The 13,496-nt window shown below is 41.1% G+C and overlaps 1 protein-coding gene across 2 annotated transcripts in view; it reads right to left on the reverse strand.

Moving 5' to 3' along the window:
- Positions 1 to 10,401, reverse strand: part of LOC125710190 (interleukin-1 receptor accessory protein-like 1) — a 261,530-nt gene extending 251,129 nt beyond the window's left edge. For both annotated transcript variants that reach the window (XM_048979622.1, XM_048979621.1), the window contains exon 1: positions 9,606 to 10,401. The gene's annotated coding sequence lies outside the window, so the exon portion shown is untranslated. The remainder of the gene's footprint in view (positions 1 to 9,605) is intronic.
- Positions 10,402 to 13,496: the final 3,095 nt, after the last annotated feature.

Here is a 13,496-nt window from a genome sequence, read left to right on the forward strand (position 1 = left end):
AATCAGACTAGAGACACGAGACTGAAATACACCTTCTGTCGCATGACGGCAGAACACCAAGCTGCAACAATAGTGTACTGAGACTGTTCTACACGATGCCGTGGTCCCAAAGGGTCAACACCAACATAGGCAACAAAGTCAAACTCCAGGCAAACATGGGATTTGGGGTTGCCACATCTTTGACAAAAATCTCCTCCCCCCAAACTCACGCACAGATGGGAAAACCACCACATGCTAGCTTCACTCCCACTTCATTTGATGCGGGATGCCACGGCAGACTTCTGAATTCCCACTGTCCCCTAACTGCATTAGTCTGTCTCTCCCGTGATCATTCCGCCCTGATACCCGCTCTCCACCAGCTTGAAGATCCTGACAGCTTGCTCCTCTTATCTGACACATCCACCCCGCACCATCTCTGTCCTCCTCTAATTGGTATTCACAATGGGACTCTGGTAATACCATGGGTCCCTTTCCAACACATCCAATAAAAGGAGATTTAACAATCCCCATATAATCTAGATTCCCCTGACAACCAAATATCATTGCAACATTAAATTCACAACAGTGTGGTAAAACAATATCATTCATAAGAGGTGTCTTAGGAGATATTAGTCTAAGTGAGCGTCTTTCATGGTGTCACCAGTAAATCTGTCTTATGTGTGCGGCTTGCAGAACATTTGTATGTAAGTGCGTAACCAACTAAGATAACAGAAGAGAAAAATATTAACGTTTAAAAACAAAAATGCTGTGACAATTAATCAATTAATATAGCGCTGAGCTTAAAGAAAGAGTAGGATGCACCTTGGTCATTAGCATATTTCAGAACCTGAGCCTCACTGCTCTGGGATTGTGGTCTCAGCACCTTTGAACACAGACATCCCACCTTCCCCGAGAGTCTCCTTTAAATCGACAGCAGCCCCCTGGGGGCATCCGCGAATAATGCGCAACATCCCAGAAATGTGTCCTTCCACTATTCAGTGGACCCCATGACCCCACCCCACCCCACTGGCAAATTTTACCGCCACCAACTTGCCCCGGTCAGGAAATTTTACCGCCACCCACTAGCCCTGGTCGGCAAATTTTACCGCCACCCACTAGCCCTGGTCGGCAAATTTTTACCACCAGCAACTAGCCGCAGTCGGCAAATTTTACCACCACCCTTTAGGCCCAGTCGGCAAATTTTATTGCTACCCACAAGGCCTGGTCGGCAAATTTTACCACCACCCTCTAGGCCTGGCTGGTAAATTTTACCGCCAATAATTTAACTCTCAGCACACCAAACCCCAAACCAAATTTTTAATTGCATCATACCATCCAGACAACATTCTGACAGCATCATAAAAGCAACACTATTCCCGTATTTGAAAATAAAATTTGTGGATAAATATTGAAGAAATATACCACAGTATACGTTATTACCATAATGTCACCCAGGCCTAGCCAGCAGCCCTAGACAGCAATTGTCCCTCATCCGCCTGCCTGAAATCAATATGCCTACGGCAGGATGCCTGTGAACATGAAGTAGGAGAAGTCACAACAGTAAATCCTGATTAAGATAAAGCAGCATAACAGGTACTGTACACCAAATCACGATACTAAGGAAATAAACAATGGAAAGATACAGGAAATTGTCAATTGTTGAAACCTGCCTTATATCAATAACTGCATCTGGGATATGCATAGGCGGTTTTAGGAGCTATGCCCTGTAATTTTCATTCTGTAAACAGAAATCTTTAATTGCATTTTATGCTTTCATTCATCGTGCATGCACATGACAAAAATGCCAATTCGAAAAAGCAGTCGCTTATCAGTAATTTAAAAATGTGAATATTTGGTAAGTGGTGTTCTGGGTCAGTGGGTGGGACTCACACTTCCAGGGTTTGCATGTGTACAGCTCTCTATGTGTTCCTGTAGATTTCCTCCAGGTGCCCCAGTTTCGGTACGTGGATCTCTAAATATCCGATAGTGTACGTGTGTAATGTGTAACATACTGTCTGTCACGTCCCCTGGCTCCTGCCCTACGCTTCCTAGGATCCTGCTGTGAATGAACGATTCTAGAAAATCCACGGAGGACAATATGCTAAAATTAAAACTGGAGTTAAAAATATCTAAAAACTAAAATTAAACCTAAAATGTATGTATAGCCATCTAGGTATAGCTAATCTACAGGTATTTTCTGTAGTATGAGCTGCAGTTTAGCTAGTAAGCTGGAAAGTTACCTAATATATAATAAGGGAGGGACGACAGAGTTACTTGGTGAGTAGCACTATCACCTAACAGGATGTGGAGCTTCTTTATTCAGCTGACACAGAATGCCTGGGCATGCATGGCAGGGCATGCATGGTCGTTACACACTGCGACACATGTCAGACACTATACTGCACCTTGTCTGCCTCTGGACTCCCTTACACCGAAACGGGTGAGAGTTGTGACTCTGTGCAAGTTTTGCTATTTTTATTTCCACAATTTGCAGTGTTGCGAGTCAGTTGATATAACTTTCACTTCCCACCTCTCAAGTTTGTAATGTGGAGTTCACACATTTACCTGCTATTCTGCGTTCTTGCTTTGCGTAACTCCTCTCTCCTCCCGCAATCCAACAATATGCAGTTTTGTGTCCTGGTAAATCTGAACAGCCAATAGTGTGCGCACCCTGTGACGGACTAGCATCCCATGCAAGTATTTCCTTGACAAATTAATGTAAGGGACTTAGAATAATAAGCCAAAGCGTTCAACTTCTAAAACAATGCAGAAGCTGCAGTCTGATAACAGGATTTCAGCCATCTTGTTGCTCCCAGAACAGATCAGACAACAATAGCAGGTATACTGATGTGGAATTCATTGTGTGTGTCACATCTAAACCTTGTTTCCCCAGCTGCATATCAACACAGGTACTACCTAGTGTCTCCTTTTCATGAATACTAGTACACACCTTTCCTAATTCACAGAACATCTGCTGCCAATCAACGGGAGCAAGTTCACATATGAAGCGTGGTTCCTCCAGGGCTGACTCGACGCCCGATACCCAAACGTCACCCGTGCCCTCCGAGTTATTGGGTCTGCCTGGCTACTAACTTTGCAATGCTTAAAATTTCTCATTCTTTGTTAGGGATTCTGTGGGTCAAACAGGACACACAAAAAAAAACAAGCAGGATAAATGCCACTATTGTTCATCGATTCACCTTCTGACCGTAGGTCAGTACAGGGCTGCAGAAGGGGTGGTACTGGCTTCACCCCCGCGCCTCTCCTCTTAGCCGCCATAAAAAAGTTAGGTCATTCTTTCCCAAATCCTCTAAAACCCCTCAGACTTTGTGATCTCTTCTGTGTGAGGACTGAATATCAAGCAGCAGCACAGCAGTAAACAATCAGCAAACTCTCCTCCGATCTCCCCCCACCACCCCCATGTGTTTCATTGCTTGGTTTCAACCAAATCGAAGACTCTATCATGAAGCTTCCTGAAACACTCAAATGCAACTGGGCACAGTGTCATTCGATGAGGTAATACTGATTCAACACATCACTAGCTGTAAGTAATGTAAAATATCCATCTTGTTTTCTGTAATATACCTCTTGTATTACACAGTAATAAAAAAAAACTCTTAAATTAGTTGAGCTTAACCATGCGTTCTATATGTCCATGCGAGTATTTACAAATATTCCACGTTCAGAAGGGGACCAAACCCCCCCAAGAGTCAAATTCTAGAATCTCCCCTGAGTTTCAGTGAGCCTGGAACCTAGAACCTTCTCATGTTGTACAGAGTACAAGGCAGGGAAACCCTGGATGGGATGCCGGTGCTTTAGCTCAAAAATGCTCATGAATGGAAGAATTGGCTATTTTCACACAATCAATATAGTATAGAAGCATTAGATATATAAAATGCTGATATTACTCATTTTGGGAAAGGACAAGCTTGTCACCCTGATCCTTTCCGTTTCAGACAGAGCATTCCTCAAGGGGGAACTCTGCTCTAAGAAAAACACATCAGATTTTCTAAATTCCCATTTTCTGAATAATTTATCCTGATACTTTATTACTGGAGTTTTTACTATATTTTTCAAAAATAGACATCAGTGGATCTGATAAGAAATTGCAGGATTTTTATGCTGAGATACCGATCAGCAGAGGTCAGGAGAGGCACTTTAGGATCTTGCGTAACCTCATTTCATGTCTTTTGATGCTTCGAGTGGAGATAAAGGGTGGCTTCTAGACCCTGCCGAGATCGATATTTTAGATCCCCCTCCGTGAGATTTTCGAGTGTGATTTCTCAGGAGAAAAATCGGAGAGCCACGAGATAAAGTGGTCGTTGTTTTGCGACGACCTCATTTTCAGAAATAGGGGAGGCAGAAATAAAATGGGGGGGGGGGGGGTAGGGGAGCAGAGAGCTCACTGCATTTCCTCTGGGTTAACACAAAGGCTTACGCATGGGAACGTCCTTATCTCCCCAGTGAATGGTGACGCTTCATCTTGAGCAGTGTTCATTTACAGTTCTACATGATGTTTATCTCCTTGGCGATGGATCTTTACAGTTGACGTCTGAGGTCAATAGAGACAAAACGATGCCCCTTTCTGATTGTAAAACAGAAATAGTTAAAATATAAAACACTGCTGCACTTCTTGTCATTGAATAGTCCTATTATGTTCTTGCTTTGTTAGAAGTTGTCGTGCAGCTCCTGCTCCAATCCTGCTTGCACCTTGGTGTTCATTGGAAGATCAGCCTGGCTGCAGTTATGCCTAGTTCACTCCTTGACAGCATGTATGTTTGCAATGTGACATTTGTCTCACCTGTGTGTAGCTTTAGACAAAGGCATCTGCTAAGTATGTAAAATGTAAACGCTAAAAAACAATAGTGAAAGCACACAACAACCCTACATCACAATTTTGAATATTATTATGACCTTGTTAACACTATATGTATTTCTCATCCATGAACATTGCCGAAACGAAATACATAAATAACAAATATAGCATTTAAAGAACCATGGCATGATTTTTTCCCAGCCTGCCCCATCAACAGCTACCTTCAGACCCTTCAATAGCCGTTGCTATTGTCCTCCTCACGACGTTCACATTAAGAGATACTCTGCTGTAAGAAAACTATATCTTAGTCTTTAGCAGGGTGACATTATAACACTGGTATTCAAGCCAACGCCTCAGCAGAGCTTGGACACAGAGAGCTGTTCGGCTAAATGACTTGTCAGCCTTTATCTACAGCAAAACAACCTCCATAGATTTGGGGGGGGGGGGGGGGGGGAGCACAACCACGCAAATGGAAATGGCCTATGCATGAACGTGTCATTTGACTGCCTTTTTTTGCGATTCTATTGCTCAACAGTGGAATTGCAAGGGACAATATTTACCCATTCTACCGGGAAAAAAAATGGAATCGCACTCTTCACTATATTGTAAATCCTGTACTACAAACTTGCGATGAACGCAGTGCGGGAGTCAGAATAAGGCAGCATTTAGGATCCATTCGGCTGCCTGTCGGATCGCCTTTCTTAACTCTCATGAACGCGGCGCAGAATCAATCCTCGGTAGAATCTAAAGCAATAAGTGACCGTGCTGCACAATGGAAAAATCAGCAGAGATCCAGCAGAGGATGGCTCATGGCCATTCACCCTGATCAGCTACTCTCTTTAACACAGGGCGTCATGCATTATCATGTAAAAGAATCATTATCGAGTCCCACTTTGACTCTAGGGAGCAGTCTCACTGGGTGACTTACAGCAGAAAAGAGTCACAGTACTTCAGTTTACCCGGCACAGCATTTCCTTTTGTTATGGCCTATTTGTCACAATAGATCCTATTTCTCATATCAGCTGTAAACCTTTTCGAACTGCTTAATTGACTGTGCAGTTTGATTGCCGATCAAAGCCGCAGGCATGACGACGACTCTGCATAAATCAGAAATATCAGCCCACCATGAGGGGACGCCCCAAAACAGCGAGCGTCAGGTCACGCCAGGGAAAAATATTTGCTCACGGGGGCGATGGGAACTGGCAGTTCTGGTAGAGAGGTGTCATCTTCCAGTCACAAAGCCAAAGGTTTTCAGCAGTATGACAGCTTTAAATACACTCTAAACACTTTGCTAACCGGTCACTTTATCATTTGTTCACATATGTGGTAGGAAGCAACTGTGCTCCTTAAAAACTGTTAACTATAATTTCTCTACCTGGTCCTATAATTGTTTTTTTCCTCCTAGAACTCCACATTACGCAATTCATTCCTCCTGCTGATTTTCTCAGAAGACATCCAGTTGATAGTGTCTCAAAGAAATGGAATAAAGTGGTCTAAATGAAAATCAAGATGGCAATTAAATTCATCATCAAAACTGCACTTAATTAATTAAAACATATTCCTTGTGGTACGGGAGTGGGAGAGAGGGATCTTTCCATATGAACGTCAATGCAGCCATTACCTGTATAAACACATTACATGATTAATGGCAAACAACTTGTTCAAACCGGAATTCCCGAACCAGTATTAGCCAGGGAATGTGAGTCCTTGTGTGATTTATATAAGCATGGGGGAGTAATGATATTCTCTTGATAATAAAGTAGCAAAGTCGAAATGCCATATTCCTCTAAGTGAAGATACTAATGGTTGGCATTCCACCCTTCATGTATAAGAGCAACGCAGTATTCCCAGGATATTTACGCAAGAACTACTCCATCATGGCCACGTAATGGCTTTTAAACAGCACATAATCCACACAGCATCCGAAGCAATATTGAACAATTGAAAGTTAATGCACCCATTGGGAAAAATGTGTAAATCAGCATGGGATATGCCTGATAAAGTGTTCACCCATCGAGGCGTTTACCGAACATGCAATGTAATATGCAAACAGAGGTTGATGGGGGGTGGAGAGTTATGTAAATGACTGCAGGCTCTATCGAGTCAGAACTGAAGAGAAGTCATCCCCGTTCATGTAGCGGAGCCAGAAGGTGAAATGTACACAGCCCATCTTTGGCATAATGACATGTTTTGTATGTGTGAATATGCTGTGAAGGCAAGAAACCAAAAGCATCTATGAACAAATGTGGTATTGCGGTTTCGACCAAGTTATACATATAAAAGGATTCCAGATTCCTTAGCAACCTGCTTGCAGAGATAGACATGATAGACAGATAGACAGATAGATAGATAGATAGGAGAAAAAAACATCAGAAATGTAGTTAACATTACTTTGGTGCATGGGTTGCGGGGGTTAGTTTTATTTTTCATCTTGAATTACGCCAAACTTTCAACTAATACGGTATTACAGTTGAGCTATTGGTTATTAAGTGATCAATCTTGAGCTGTAAAGTCTGAACTTTAATTGCAATTAAGGCCAGCCCTGAATATTATGATGATACCAACAGCAACACTTTAATAATTAATTAACATGTAACTTTATGTTAAATCTCTCAGTATTAATGAACTTTATATTAATTGCATGTTTGAAAAAATATAGAATCCCCTAATAGTAAGAATTAATTGTTAATTAATTTGTTAAAGAAAACACTGAAAGATTCATACAACTAATTTTACGGTTGTATTCGAATATAATAATTGAGTCAAATAAAGTTCATAAAATATATTTCACTTTTTTATGTGCCCCCAAGGATATGTCGCTTTTAGCCTTATATGTGACATACGTGTCTTCGTTTCCAAACAGCTCAATCAAACCTAATTAATTAAGAAGTTGATTGGAACAAAATCCAGAATTCCCATGGGTCGCCCAGGAGCAGCATTAAGAAACCCGGTATTGAAGCTCTGTCTTCGTTACAAGTCGATGGTATTTTCACTGCATAATGCGGTGCCTGAAAATGCGAGTCTCCATTATAAAACATTATGCCAACAAAATAAGCCTTTCCGTAAGTCGACAGCAAAATATTGATTTCAGCTTGAAGCATGCGGTGTGCCGGTTATATCGATCAACTACATTTAAATTTAATTTGATTTGTCAGCTTTTTGGTATTTTGTAATATCTGAAGTGGACTATTATACTATTAAATCTTGAGCCTAAATTGTGGTGGCCACTATTAAACAACCTATGGTAACTCCGTGTCAGTTTTCCAGCGCTGTCATTTCTTAAAATTCCATGGCATCCATTAAATTTACAGTAGCCTATATTGAACTAGTTCTATACTCATAATTCCGAAAACTACAGATAAGTAGGGAAAGTGTCTCCAATATATCACAGATTAAATCAATTGTGTTAAACACAGGTTTCGTTGCTAGTGTTTCTTCCTTAGTCTTCCAAAAGATTATTGATTGCGACGTGGTAAGTGAAAATTGTTCATTGGTACAGTTTTTTTTTCTTTTTTTTCCTATTTATTTGTCGGACGCCGTTTAATAACCTACATTTTACAAAAGCCTGTAATTAAATTGGCAGTAATTTCGAAGATCACTGGATTTGAAAACGTTACATAAGTAATTATCTGTAACATTCACAGCATTAAACGGGAAATGCTAGGCTACATTGTATCTGTAACAAAATAGACTAGAGCCATAGGAAAAGCGGTCGAGACGGTGCTGCATGGCTTGAGATACAATTAACAAGCAACGATTTTTGGGCTTTAGACAGTCGCTTATACTGTTGCGAGAAGCAGGGAAAATGCACCGATCCTCCGGGCGCTACCGGGAACTTGGCAGACCAACAATAACGCATGTTGTGCCATAATTAAACGCGTCGAAAATAAACCAACTTAAAGCCATGCAACCATATTCGAATAATGCTTAAATAACCAGCCTCCGAGACCAGAAAACGTCGTTTGATTTTTTTTACTGCTCCTTTCATACACACAAGCATACACTGTATAGATACACGCATACAACCATAGGTGAAAAAGAGCCATTCTTCATCATAACATCGCTAATATGCATGACTGTAAAATCCATCTTTTCCTTTTACACTGCTACATCGCACCTACTAAGTTTTTAATTAATACACAGCTTTAATAAGTTGTTTTTAATTGCCTGAACGAAATTGATGGGACGGAATTTCATGTTAAAATGATGGAGTATTTCTGTGTGACTTAAACAACACTTAAACAAAATGCTACACACGGGAGAAAAAAAAAGTTAGGTAAGTGGATGTAGGTTTCTTCAACGCGGTTGCTAGAATATGTCCAGACATAACCGCAGTGGGTGATTTCTAATAATAAATCATTTCAAACTCACCAGAATTTTGTTATTAGATTGGTCAACACGTAACGCAAAATACAAGAAAAAAATCTGCTGGCTAATTCTGGTTTCAACTATGTGGGAGATCATGCAGGCACCGCAGATGGCTATAGAGATACAGATAGATTGGATTATGTCCATCTCACCTGAATTGCTGCCAAGTGGTGAACTTGAAAGCCATTGCAGGCAAGCCCGATGGTCTGTAATTTAACCAGACTCTAAAGTTTTAAATATAAAATGACACAATAAGAAAAAAAGATGTTTTTTTTTATTGCTATAACCTTATTAATACCGGTTATTATTTCCAAATTCAACGGATCGCTGCGTCGCCGCAATCACCGATCTCATAACGGGAAAAATATATATAAAAAAGCAACAACTTTAACAAACGATTGCTGAAGGAAGCCACGTTAAAAAATGGAAAGATTCTGCTTACCTAAAATGAGCTTTCTATATTGTCCGATTGATTGTCAGTCAATAAGAAAACATACGGTCATCAAAACGCCGGATCAGCACAAAGAACGGTTCCGTCTGATTTAAGTATGTGGGGTGTAAATGATATTTCATCCAGGTATCCCATTCAAGCAACAACCAAGTTGTCCAAAAGTGAGTTTAATCCAATAAAATTGCTTAGGTTTTCTCCGGTGTGAGGTGCCAGACAAACTGCCAAGCTTCCTTCAAATAAACGTGATCCAGAAATGCGAAAAATATAACTATTAAAGACAAAATACAAAATGAGAGAGAAAGACTAAACGGAGAGAGAGAATGAAGGGCGAGATTAAACATCAAAGAAGTCCGCCTCCTCTATGACAAGAGCTGTTGATCAAGGATCCTCCAAACGTGCTGTCGCTACTCACCATCCCCAAATGCACATGTGCGATCTTAGGGAGGGCTGCAGCGCGGAAGGAGCGAAATCTTTGTACATTTCATGAGTATCCTGTAATACCAGATCCGATGGGGGGTTTCCTTCAGAGTGCCGCTATGTGAAAAGCACACAACACTGGCTCCTTATGAATTTCTCTACGTGGTCCTAAAGCCCGCAGGAAGTTAATGGAGCGGCTTTCAACGGCGCGTTAAACCTGCATTATGCTTGCCGGGGGAGAAAATGAAAATGTGCCTTACAGCTTAAAAGCGTTTACTCCTCCATAAAAAAAGCATAAACACATCGCAAAAAATGCATACTGCGTCCAGGATACAAAAAAAGTTATTAGCCTGTTTCCAAAGACACCAGCTGCATCATCAGCGAGTCTACGAGCACCAGCAGACAGCACGGTTCTCGCTTAAATATACATTTACCGCCGCCCAATGGAAATACCAGAAACAATCCACAGCTGCGAATTATGGTCTTAAAGGGCTACCTCCGTATCAAATGTACAAAATATTGCTCCAACGCCGATTCAGTATGTGCGTGAATTTTTTGTTTCTGATTATTATTGAACCAGGGACTGGAAGAATCCGACCTCTCACCTATTCACCGCCAAAAAAGAAGCTATCGCTGATTTAATATCATGCGATTGCTTAATCTCGTTGCGAGTGCCTTCTATTTCATGCTGCAGCAATTTGCATATCAGAAAGATGCGACCATTTCCCCGGTGCTCAGCCCCTTTCATGGTTTTGCCGTTTATCGAGAGGCTGGGAGTTTGTTCCACACTCAGCGTTATTTACAGACACGAACTGAGGCTGATCGCTGGTGGGATACTTCGTATCGCATGTTCGTATTCCATCACTGGCCGTATAACAAGAAAATCAAGGCATCTCACTACGCTTACTCTACCCCTAGTCCATTAAGAAGTGTTGATCTTTATTAAACATTTAAATGAATTATTAAATAACTCCGGCTTATGTGCCGCATAATATAACACACACATACACATAGATGAATTGTGTTTAAATTCAATGGGGATGGTGTAAAATACGAATGGGAGCAAGGGTTGTTGCGTGCAGAACTGAATATAGATTAATTCTAACCGCTTTAACGCATTTTCAACACGTGGAATACGAATAATAAACAAAAACACCATATTTGAGTTGTAAATAGGCCTACCAGGCCTATAACAGCTTTACATTTATATTTTGTTAAAAAACTTGTGGCAGTGGTTTACGTTATCAAAAAAAAAGCTGCATTACAGATAATTTCCCCTATATGAACACATACAAGAGACACATTTATTGTAGCTAAAAGATTAACTGACTAGTTATTTATCTTGCCACTCGGAATTACTTGCCGTCTAAAGTTTTCGCGGCTAAGCCTTTTGGCATGATACACACCTTGGAATTTAACTGGTTCTGACCCAGGCTTAGAGTGTATAATCATAATCCAGGGCACTCATTAGAATTAAAGTGATAATTTCTTGCCGCGCTTGTTGTAAGGACTAGAGGTTCACAGGAGCTTGGGGCCTGAATGGCAGCATTTGATTACTATAGGACTGTGTGACTCAGGCAAGGGGGCAGCTTCTGGAAACGGGGCCACGTGACTCGCATTTTGATGAAGGGATATTGAGGAGAAGAAAGGCCCCCTTCTGAGGGAAGGTTTGCACAGCTTACGCGTTCTGTTACACAATCCTGGGGTAAACGTGACATTTTAATGAATGGACTGCTGACAATCAACGCTTTGCTTTACTGCACAGAGTTGGGTAAATTATTTTTAATGATGGCATTTAAACTGATGATTATCTGCATCCAATACGCAGTGTATTGACAACATGTCTATTATATGTAAAACAAATGATAACTTTTGTGCTTGCACTGGGTATAAAATGGGTAAACAGGCTACATTCTCAAGATAAACATAGGCCCTATTTTTTAAATACTTTTTAACTGGAGGACACTTGAGACGAAGTTACAGAACAAACTCATAAACTAATTTGATTTTTTTTTTTAAATAGAAACTCTCTCAGACCAAAAAAAGATTTATCTTAAAACAAACACAGAGACTAATTTCTAATCAGGAATACAGAAGGATCGAATCAGATGCTTTAATCTCCTTGGCAACAACAAGGATCCCCATGAATGGTAGCATGGGAAAATCTCTTTAGGTGTGAAAAGTAAACACACTTTTTTTTTCCCGATAAATAAAGCATAGAGTGACATTGACCTCCGGAACTGTAGACGGTATCTGCAAAATCCTCAAGGATTGTACAGCCATCACCTGCTATTCGGTAAATCGACTCTACGCAGTTCAGCGGCACATTTTCAGTCGCTGCAGGTGGAGCAGCGTCTACTTGCCATTAATGTCGAACGCAGAATATGCAGCACGTGAGCTAATATGCCGACGTGACTTGCATAATCACCTTTTGAGATCCGTCCTCCTTCAGGCAGGGAAGTGGCGAATGAACAGATACACATCCTCTTCAGCATAAAAGTTCTCAGCAGATTCCCTATAAGGTGGAAGAGCAGTGAGGCTAAAAATAAGCTTTCCACCCATCTTCACCTCCCAAACTTCTGCGACGACTGCATTATTCTGGTAATATCGATGCTGTCAGACTTGCCTTTCCTCTGTTGCTCTGTAAGTGGGGCTCCGTTAAACCGAAAGCTGGGCTGAGCAGGAGACGGATTTCCGCAAATGTTATTGTGAAGCCCGTGTACACCTCAGAGACGGGCGATTATTGGCCAGCTTCAGGCTAAGACACCTAGGCCTTGTTGAGTTAATTAGACTGCTCTGGGGAAAATAATTAACAATGCATAAAAAAAATCTCATATTTTCCCCCTGGTAAAATTTAAGTTGCATTAATTCACAGTTTGCGCGAAGACAAAATACAAACAATATTTAAAAGCTTTTTTTTGAATTAAAATTTTTGTTTTTATTGTATCAGAATGCAGTCCTCCACAGGTCTGATATCTCAGAATGAAATGAAGTTTTTTTTTCCCCCACATCATACAGCTAATATTAGTAACAATGATAATTGACGGTTGAGGGGCACAAATTCCATGGGCTTGAAAGAAGGTGCCCTTGTGTAGGTGGAACCTAGGAGACACGGTGTCCTGGGAGATATGTACCTGTTTTAGTGGTCAGCTGGCTTTTTCATTTTAAACAGGAACAATGACAATTGGCAAAAAACGGCAAGCCAGAAATTGTCCATCGAAAAGGCATAGAAAACAGCTTCACAACTAGCAGCCACCAGGAAGGAAAGTGGCCGTCCATAGAAAACGAGAGGCAGATGGGCGCAGAAAGGTTCAATTGCTCGACTCATGTCCTCTTAAGGCCTTGGTATTTTTAGGGAGAAGGAATTCGAACTGATATTCCGGAATTCAGACATGTCTCCTTGGCAAAGGCAAGTGGGATGGAAATCTCATGCTGCTGTACCCTCGGTGGGGGAGGGGGGAGGGG

The sequence above is a fragment of the Brienomyrus brachyistius genome, chromosome 16, assembly GCF_023856365.1.
Source record: "Brienomyrus brachyistius isolate T26 chromosome 16, BBRACH_0.4, whole genome shotgun sequence".
Taxonomy (NCBI): Eukaryota; Metazoa; Chordata; class Actinopteri; order Osteoglossiformes; family Mormyridae; genus Brienomyrus; species Brienomyrus brachyistius.